Source organism: Schistocerca piceifrons, chromosome 3 (assembly GCF_021461385.2).
Source record: "Schistocerca piceifrons isolate TAMUIC-IGC-003096 chromosome 3, iqSchPice1.1, whole genome shotgun sequence".
NCBI lineage: Eukaryota > Metazoa > Arthropoda > Insecta > Orthoptera > Acrididae > Schistocerca > Schistocerca piceifrons.
This window is the reverse complement of record NC_060140.1, coordinates 740,341,122-740,351,195: the sequence shown is the minus strand read 5'-3', so window position 1 is coordinate 740,351,195 and position 10,074 is coordinate 740,341,122.

The window sequence follows — 10,074 nt, the reverse complement described above, 5'->3', positions numbered from 1 at the left end:
TTTTGCTTCATTTGGCACTTCTCTGGCTAATGGGTTTTTTGTGTGATATTCCTTCGACCAACCATCAACATCTTTTACGTCAGTGTTGAGTAGCTTGGTGATGTGAAAGCTGTTACTGGACTGAGCACACAACTCTTCATGTTCATCAGGTGCATATATCCGATCATTTTTACGTATCATCCTCCTCGAGGTTATTCGTACCAAAATCTTGATAGTTTGGAAGATATGAATGCCCTTGAACCAGAAAGTAATGAAAAATTTATTCAAAATGTCCTGTGTCTGCAAGAGCAAGGCAGAATCTTAGCATGGTGTGATTCCAATTCTGTCTGCAGGTGCCATCGGAAAAGAAATACAGATTTTTAACATTTGATGAAATATTATTGTCAATGTATTTCAATAGTATGCTGCCTATCTCATTGGCTCCTTTGTGGGCTACTCCTTTGTGGCACAGGAATATTTCAGATTTCATGGTTTTTATCCCAAAACAGTTCACCCAGAGTTTTCTCAAGTAAAATATATACTGAACTGGGATCATGGGAAGGGGGAGATTTTGAATAAAATCAAATGAAAGTGTGACTGTGTCTTCACATTCCACACATAACTTGGTGACGCTTTGAAGTTTATTGTAAAATTTCTTGGCTCGTCTTTTGTGGATAGTAAGTTCAGCAAGAGCAGCCTTTTTAGCTGCATCACCAAGAGAGTAGCTCTTGATTTTTACATCAAGTTCTTCACATTTTATGTAGGTACCTACCTGCAGACATCCGGACCATAATGAAAAGTTGTCGTGAAAATATGTAAGATAAAACTCATATTTTGCACCCAAATGAGGGTACTTCTCTTTAAACAAGGAATGCATTTTTTTGTACATCAAGGCAGGCATCAAGATAACTGATATCTTTGGTGCCGTAGTGGGTAGTCTTGGTGGGGAATGATGAAATATGCTCAAGCATTTTAGAACAAACTTCAGCAGAAGTCGTGTTCTTCTGGAGATTTTTACCTCATTCATCTTGAGGTGATTTACTCTTTTATTAGAAGATAAGTAAGCCTTCAAACCCTACCCTTAGTAAAGCCATATAATGAAATAAATGCTTTCTTACATGCCCTTTTCCTTTCTCCTCTGTATAGTAAGAAATATTTGAAACTGGCTGCTATTTCTGTAGGCTGTTCAGAATGAGGCCTACGAAGTTTAATGGCATGTTTTTCAATCAGTTGTTGTAAGAGAGTATGTTGCTTGTCTTTTGATTGCCAACAAATTCAGTTTTTCATCATCACTAAACTTAGTAAAGCATTGTAATTTACAGTTACAAGCAGCACCTATTGTTCTAGATGGGATGAGATGCCCTTTCCAGTTGATGTGTTCAACCCCATAGACTTTAGAGGTTCTTTGATGGTTTTCTTCATTTATCCTCCTCGTCTTAGGAGCTGTTTGATGATCACTTTCACTGCTTGTGGTACTCACAGACATATTGAAAACAGAACAGGAAACGTTAAGCACAAACTTGGAACACGTTGAAAACAATCAACAAAACAAAGACTTTGATAAGAGCAGCTGTTTAGGCTGGTAAACACATGGCGCATGCTCAGTAAAAGGGGCAAGACTGATCATTGGATCTAGCAGTGGGAGCAGAAACCACGTCAGTCACTGACTCATGTTATTTCTGCACTCAGCGTTCAAAAAAGACACCCTGTATCTACAGATCTACTCAGCAGACTGATGTGGTTCTTTCACTGAACACGCATTTTGCCTTTCTAAACATCTTTTCATCGAAAACGATTTTTCACATTTTTGTGCCTGAAGTGGTTTCTGCACTCACCAATTCAATTATATTAAGCACAAAGAGCCTTAAAAATACATTATCACCCGCAATTGATGAAATTTTTAATTTTATAGTTAAGAACCCCCCCCCATGAACCATGGACCTTGCCGTTGGTGGGCAGGCTTGCATGCCTCAGCGATACAGATGGCCGTACCGTAGGTGCAACCACAACGGAGGGGTAGCTGTTGAGAGGCCAGACAAACATACGGTTCCTGAAGAGGGGCAGCAGCCTTTTCAGTAGTTGCAGGGGCAACAGTCTGGATGATTGACTGATCTGGCCTTGTAACATTAACCAAAACGGCTTTGCTGTGCTGGTACTGCGAAAGGCTGAAAGCAAGGGGAAACTACAGCCGTAATTTTTCCTGAGGACATGCAGCTTTACTGTATGATTAAATGATGATGGCGTCCTCTTTGGTAAAATATTCCGGAGGTAAAATAGTCCCCCATTTGGATCTCCGGGCGGGGACTACTCAGGAGGACGTCGTAATCAGGAGAAAGAACAGTTGCGTTCTACGGATCGGAGCGTGGAATGTCAGATCCCTTAATCGGGCAGGTAGGTTAGAAAATTTAAAAAGGGAAATGGGTAGGTTAAAGTTAGATATAGTGGGAATTAGTGAAGTTCGGTGGCAGGAGGAACAAGACTTTTGGTCAGGTGATTACAGGGTTATAAATACAAAGTCAAATAGGGGTAATGCAGGAGTAGGCTTAATAATGAATAAAAAAATAGGAGTGCGGGTTAGCTACTACAAACAGCATAGTGAACGCATTATTGTGGCCAAGATAGACACAAAGCCCATGCCTACTACAGTAGTACAAGTTTATATGCCAACTAGCTCTGCAGATGATGAAGAAATAGATGAAATGTATGACGAGATAAAAGAAATTATTCAGGTAGTGAAGGGAGACAAAAATTTAATAGTCATGGGTGACTTGAATTCGTCAGTAGGAAAAGGGAGAGAAGGAAACATAGTAGGTGAATATGGATTGGGGGGAAGAAATGAAAGAGGAAGCCGCCTTGTAGAATTTTGCACAGAGCATAACTTAATCATAGCTAACACCTGGTTCAAGAATCATAAAAGAAGGTTGTATACCTGGAAGAATCCTGGAGATACTAAAAAGCATCAGATAGATTATATAATGGTAAGACAGAGATTTAGGAACCACGTTTTAAATTGTAAGACATTTCCAGGGGCAGATGTGGATTCTGACCACAATCTATTGGTTATGAACTGCAGATTGAAACTGAAGAAACTGCAAAAAGGTGGGAATTTAAGGAGATGGGACCTGGATAAACTGACTAAACCAGAGGTTGTAGAGAGTTTCAGGGAGAGCATAAGGGAACAATTGACGGGAATGGGGGAAGGAAATACAGTAGAAGAAGAATGGGTAGCTCTGAGGGATGAAGTAGTGAAAGCAGCAGACGATCAAGTAGGTAAAAAGACGAGGGCTAGTAGAAATCCTTGGGTAACAGAAGAAATATTGAATTTCATTGATGAAAGGAGAAAATATAAAAATGCAGGAAATGAAGCAGGCAAAAAGGAATACAAACGTCTCAAAAATGAGATCGACAGGAAGTGCAAAATGGCTAAGCAGGGATGGCTAGAGGACAAATGTAAGGATGTAGAGGCTTATGTCACTAGGGGTAAGATAAATACTGCCTACAGGAAAATTAAAGAGACCTTTGGAGAGAAGAGAACCACTTGTATGAATATCAAGAGCTCAGATGGCAACCCAGTCCTAAGCAAAGAAGGGAAGGCAGAAAGGTGGAAGGAGTATATATAGGGTTTATACAAGGGCGATGTACTTGAGGACAATATTATGGAAATGGAAGAGGATGTAGATGAAGACAAAATGGGAGATAAGATACTGCGGGAAGAGTTTGACAGAGCACTGAAAGACCTGAGTCGAAATAAGGCCCCGGAAGTAGACAACATTCCATTAGAACTACTGATGGCATTGGGAGAGCCAGTCATGACAAAACTCTACCATCTGGTGAGAAAGATGTATGAGACAGGTGAAACACCCTCAGACTTCAAGAAGAATATAATAATTCCAATCCCAAAGAAAGCAGGTGTTGACAGATGTGAAAATTACCGAACTATCAGTTTAAGAAGTCACAGCTGCAAAATACTAACGCGAATTCTTCACAGACGAATGGAAAAACTGGTAGAAGCGGACCTTGGGGAAGATCAGTTTGGATTCCGTAGAAATGTTGGAACACGTGAGGCAATACTAACCTTACGACTTATCTTAGAAGAAAGATTAAGAAAAGGCAAACCTACGTTTCTAGCATTTGTAGACTTAGAGAAAGCTTTTGACAATGTTAACTGGAATACTCTCTTTCAAATTCTGAAGGTGGCAGTGGTAAAATACAGGGAGCGAAAGGCTATTACAATTTGTACAGAAACCAGATGGCAGTTATAAGAGTCGAGGGGCATGAAAGGGAAGCAGTGGTTGGGAAAGGAGTGAGACAGGGTTGTAGCCTCTCCCCGATGTTATTCAATCTGTATATTGAGCCAGCAGTAAAGGAAACAAAAGAAAAATTCAGAGTGGGAATTAAAATCCATGGAGAAGAAATAAAAACTTTGAGGTTCGCCGATGACATTGTAATTCTATCAGAGACAGCAAAGGACTTGGAAGAGCAGTTGAACGGAATGGACAGTGTCTTGAAAGAAGGATATAAGATGAACATCAACAAAAGCAAAACGAGGATAATGGAATGTAGTCAAATTAAATCAGGTGATGCTGAGGGAATTAGATTAGGAAATGAGACACTTAAAGTAGAAAAGGAGTTTTGCTATTTAGGGAGTAAAATAACTGATGCAGGTCGAAGTAGAGAGGATATAAAATGTAGACTGGCAATGGCAAGGAAAGCGTTTCTGAAGAAGAGAAATTTGTTAACATCGAGTATAGATTTAAGTGTCAGGAAGTCGTTTCTGAAAGTATTTGTATGGAGTGTAGCCATGTATGGAAGTGAAACATGGACAATAACTAGTTTGGACAAGAAGAGAATAGAAGCTTTCGAAATGTGGTGTTACAGAAGAATGCTGAAGATAAGGTGAGGAAGTTTTGAATAGGATGGGGAGAAGAGAAGTTTGTGGCACAACTTGACCAGAAGAAGGGATCGGTTGGTAGGACATGTTCTGAGGCATCAAGGGATCACCAATTTAGTATTGGAGGGCAGCGTGGAGGGTAAAAATCGTAGAGGGAGACCAAGAGATGAATACACTAAGCAGATTCAGAAGGATGTAGGTTGCAGTAAGTACTGGGAGATGAAGAAGCTTGCACAGGATAGAGTAGCATGGAGAGCTGCATCAAACCAGTCTCAGGACTGAAGACCACCACAACAACAACAACAGTTAAGAACTTGATAAATAATACAACTGCCCCTCTCTAATGTGTACAGTTCATCACTGATGTCACTGATGACAGATATGTTTCCTGATTGTATGAAAGTGGCAAAGTCATTCCAGTCATTAAGAAAGGTTAAAAAAATAATATGGAAAAGTACAGATCCACATCATTGATCCCTGTATTTGGTAAACTTCCGGACAGATTAATTTATCAAATGCTCCAGGGGGGGACCACACAGTTGGTTTCTTCCTATTGTCAAAGGCACATTTGACATCTTAGACTACAAAATTCTCCTATATAAACTGCAGTTGTATGGCATCAGAGTATCCCTCTAAACTGTTTCAGCTCATATCTCACAAAAGGGGGAAAAATGTGTAACAAATAGATTTGGCTTAAAGCGATGCATTATACCTTGCCCTTTCAATCTGAACATGATGTCCACAGTTTTTACAAAGAATTTTCTATTTCATTTTACTAGACATTTGTGTCCTGCCTTCCATGTACAGAATTTTTGTTTTCTTTGTAGATGTATCCTGAGATGGAGTGCAGCATATCTGCCAAATGGGGTGGCGTTATTACAGTGTGTTGCAGCACTTGCTGCAATGAGCGATTATTCAATGCCACTTCCATCCCATTTAGGAGGTTTGCTCAGGCCTATGGAATCCCGAGTGGGAGACTTTGCTGTTTATGTCTCTAGGAAGAAAAATCAGCTGACAGCCCTGATGTACAACAGGCGTTGTAAAAGGCTAATATTATATAACTTGGATTTGTAAGCAACTGTAAACTATTTTGTACACAGCTGTAAAAATGCAATGTATCCGTTGTAATGGGAATTAAATACATGCATTGCAAAGAAGAGGAATCCAAAATCATTCAGTAGCAGTTGCTCTTTTAAGTAAATTTGCGGGCTGACACAGGCATAACAACAGAGGAAAAAGAGAGTGAAGCCACGATACGTGGGCCTCGGTACTTCTGCAACTGCTTCCAAGTTCAAGAATGTAAAATTTATAATCTATACCAATCGTAAAATATATACTCAAATAAAACATTACAATCGCTTGATACATTCCATATCTGGTGACCACGACAGCATGGACAGATGTGTCCGAGTCAACAAGTAATGCAATTTGACTGAGAAGATGAGGAGAAGACAAAATTAAATAGATATCATTATCTTAGGAAAATTTGGGTTGTATTACTAGCACAGCAGTTGAAATGGAATATTTGCATCAAGGAGTCAAATGGTTGAAGAGTTGGTATCAATATCCGAGAATCATAAGGGCGTATTAAGTCTACAGTTCGGGAGATCTGTGATAATGTGTCAATTTTTGGTGACTGATTATGGTCTGGTCAGCTGTTCACTAAGCGACAATAACAGCAGAGTAGCAGTTAACCCATTGTGTTGCACTAGCACCTCCTTGGCAGCGAGTTCTCACAAACCTTTGGTGAGCTGCGTTTGACTCAAGTTTGTTAGTTTGGTGCCGTGTAATGTCAATGAATGCTGAGACAATTGACCACAGTGAAGGTTTGACAGTAAATTTGTTTTTGTTGGGTGTATGCCTATAGTCATCTGAAGTATGTCATAAGCTGTGGAAGAGGTATGAAAGTGTGTTTACAGAGATGACTGTGAAAGTCTATGAGGCAATTGAAGGGTTAAATACGAACATGGTAGATCTTAGAACAAAACTATCTACTATGGTTGATATGGAAATGGCATATCTTAGAACAAAAATTATCTGCAATAAATTTGAGTTTAGAAAAATATATAAAGGAATCTAGACATGGGAAAGAGGAAATGCATAATATGGTTTATAACTTACAAACAACAGCTGAGGAGTTGTGGTCAGAAAAAACTAAGCAATGTGATGTGAGAAATGAAGTTGATAAATAATTTTGAGAGGTTAATGATGATATACAATTGAGTGTGGTTAACAAATGGAAATTTAAAGTGATGGCTAACTTGAAGGGGAGAGTGTGTGAGATACTGATGAAAAGATAGATCTGACTGTCCATACACCCCATTCCGCAGAAGATTTGGAAAGTGTCTAGGGAATTTCAGAAAAATTGGGAGGAACTCAAAAAGACAAAAAAGAAATTAAACAGAAAGAAAGCTAGTGTTGGCAATGGATTGTCAGCAGACTTGCTTGAACAATTAAAAATAGGAAATGTGTCAAATTGATCCAAATGATTTCCAAAGCTACCAACCATGGAGAGCTGCATCCCACTTACTTCCTAAGGGTATCCTCTAGGTTGCTCCCTAAATGGTAGGAGGATTTGGTAAAGGTACATTTTGTGCTCAGTTATTTAGAGGGTATTGCAGCTGAAGGTGGGAATAGTACACCCTGAGGAATTTAGTTCTTGGGATGACTTTCAAGAAAAATTTGAAAGAACAGAGGACATCAGATAATATGTATTCACAGACAACTACACAGACTGACCACTGTATAATAACAACATGATCTTTTGCAAATTCGCTGGGCAGAGAAATGGGGATAGAAAACTAGTGAATGCTGAGAATCATTTCAATGTAACATGAACCCTTCTAAAATGCAATCTACCATTAAAAACAAGATGTGAGGAAAGTAAAAGACCTACATAATAGTAAACCCCTATTATAAGATAAAATGATAATAGCATATTAAAAAATACCTATGCAGCTGTTTTTACCAGAGCTACATGTTAGCACTGTCACATTCACTAGAGGAGTGGGATGTAGACGTCCAATTTGGGAAGTAAGTGATGAACTAAATTCTAGTTATGCTTGTTACCAGGATAATGCATGAGTATAAGTTTCTAACATGCACCCACAGAAGGGGAAAGCATGTGAGCCACAGCTGACAAGCAAGCTAGGCAGTCCAGTAAGTTCTTGCTGTAAAAGGGAATAAGCTGCTGTGAGACTAGAAAAGTGGTCGAAGGTAGAAAAATAGTCCATGATGTATGGTACAACGCACCTTGATATGAACTGGCTTTGTGGACTCTGTTAAGGCAAGACCTGAGGTATGATGCTGTTGGTATTCAAAGGCTTACTCCACGGTAGTAAGACAGAAGAATTTATCTGGATAGGGCAGCTCCTTAAGTTACACAGTATGCGATCCAGCCACATTAATGTGACTACCTTCTACCATCAACATCAATGTGAGATAATCACTCACAGATGGCAGGTAGCAGCCCTAGCAGTGGATGGTATTATAAAGCATATTGGGGGAAGTGGAACACTGCAGTTGTTATTGCAATTTATCCGACATCCGAAAGAGCAAGATATTTGGTTTTTAGGCCAAGAGTGGAAACATTTCCCAAACAGCTAAGTTTGTAAACTGTTCCCACACCACCATGGTTAAAATGGCCCAATCCAAAATCAGCACCAAGGCAACTGTGGTGCACCATGTGCCACAGATGACAGGGGTGAGTGATGGCTGAGGAGATATGTACAGGTGAATAGATGTACAGCTGTTGAGCAGCTGATTGCCCAGATAAAGCAAGAGGCTACCAACAGTGTCTCTCCCGTTGCTGCATATGGACCGCCACAGTGGGCACCTGCTCATGCAACCCTGCTGACTGCTGTTCATCAGTGACAAAGTTAGGAATTTGCGCACTGGTGTTGCAACTGGACACTCACTGAGTGGGGACAGGTTGCCTTTTCAAACGAATCATGTTTTATGCTCCATTGGACAGATGGCTGTTGGTGTGTACAGCAAGGAACGTCTGAAAGCGAATACCTTGCAACAATCTTCAGAGAGTGTTTTGGTCTGAGGAATGTTTTCGTGGCATTCTCTGGGTAATCTCGTCATTCTGGAAGGCACAATGGACCAACCAAAGTATTTATCTATTTTTGGGGAGCGTGTTCGTGGTTCGATGAGCACTCCCCTGGCCACCAAATTCCCTGGATTTAAACCCAATCGAGAATCTGTGAGACCACCGTGGTCAGGCTGTTTGCACCATTGATCCTGAACTGAGAAACCTAGCGCAGCTGGCCGTGACACTGGAGTTGGCATGGTTCCACGTCCCTGTCAGTACCTCACTGACACTCTTCCTGCACGTCTTGCAGAGGTTCGTGTTGCAAAAGGTGCTTATTCACGCTTTTTATAGGTTGTCACTTTAATGTCACAGGATAGTGCATTTGGCTAAACAAATGAACAAGCACATGCATGCCTGAGCTTCACTGTCTACATAAGGAGCAGGGAACTTGAGTATCGGATAAGGAACGACAGATGGTTGTGAATTACTTTATGCCTGTAACTCCTCAATAGAAAGATTCACAGTTTTGTAAATAATGTCATGCAAGTAAGAACTGTTCACTTGTGACCATAGCATAATCACAAATAGTAGTTTGATCTATAATGTGTCAAAGAAAGGAACAAATTAATGAATATACTTCCTTGTGATGAAATACATGTAATCTGGCTTAGTAGCTCACTGGAAGATAGATTAAGTGCTAGTAATCGGGAATTTTACACAGTTTTGATAATAGTATTGAATTACACGGGTGGGTTTGTAAATGTTCATATGGGATGGGCTTTACTTTAAACATAATTACTCCTTTTCATATATTATGTGGGCTAGTAACTTTAAACAAGAAGGGTAACAGCAATCGTTTACTGTACTGAAGAATTGCTTAACTGTTTCATGAGTAGCCAGCAGTGGTGAAGTCAGTAATTGAACCTGGAATGTACTTGATGGACAATCTTGTGTGTGCATAGCACACACATTCCTGATAATAAACTTAATAAAGAATCATATGGTATAAAGAACAGCAGTGTGAAAATAGGATTGTTGTTACTGGATTTGTATGTTAAATCCATGGACTGATATAAGCACATGTACACATAATACATTGAATGTGCACACAAGGATTTGAAAGAAAGCCAAGATGTTTAATTATTGTTTAAAACTTAAGAAACTATTT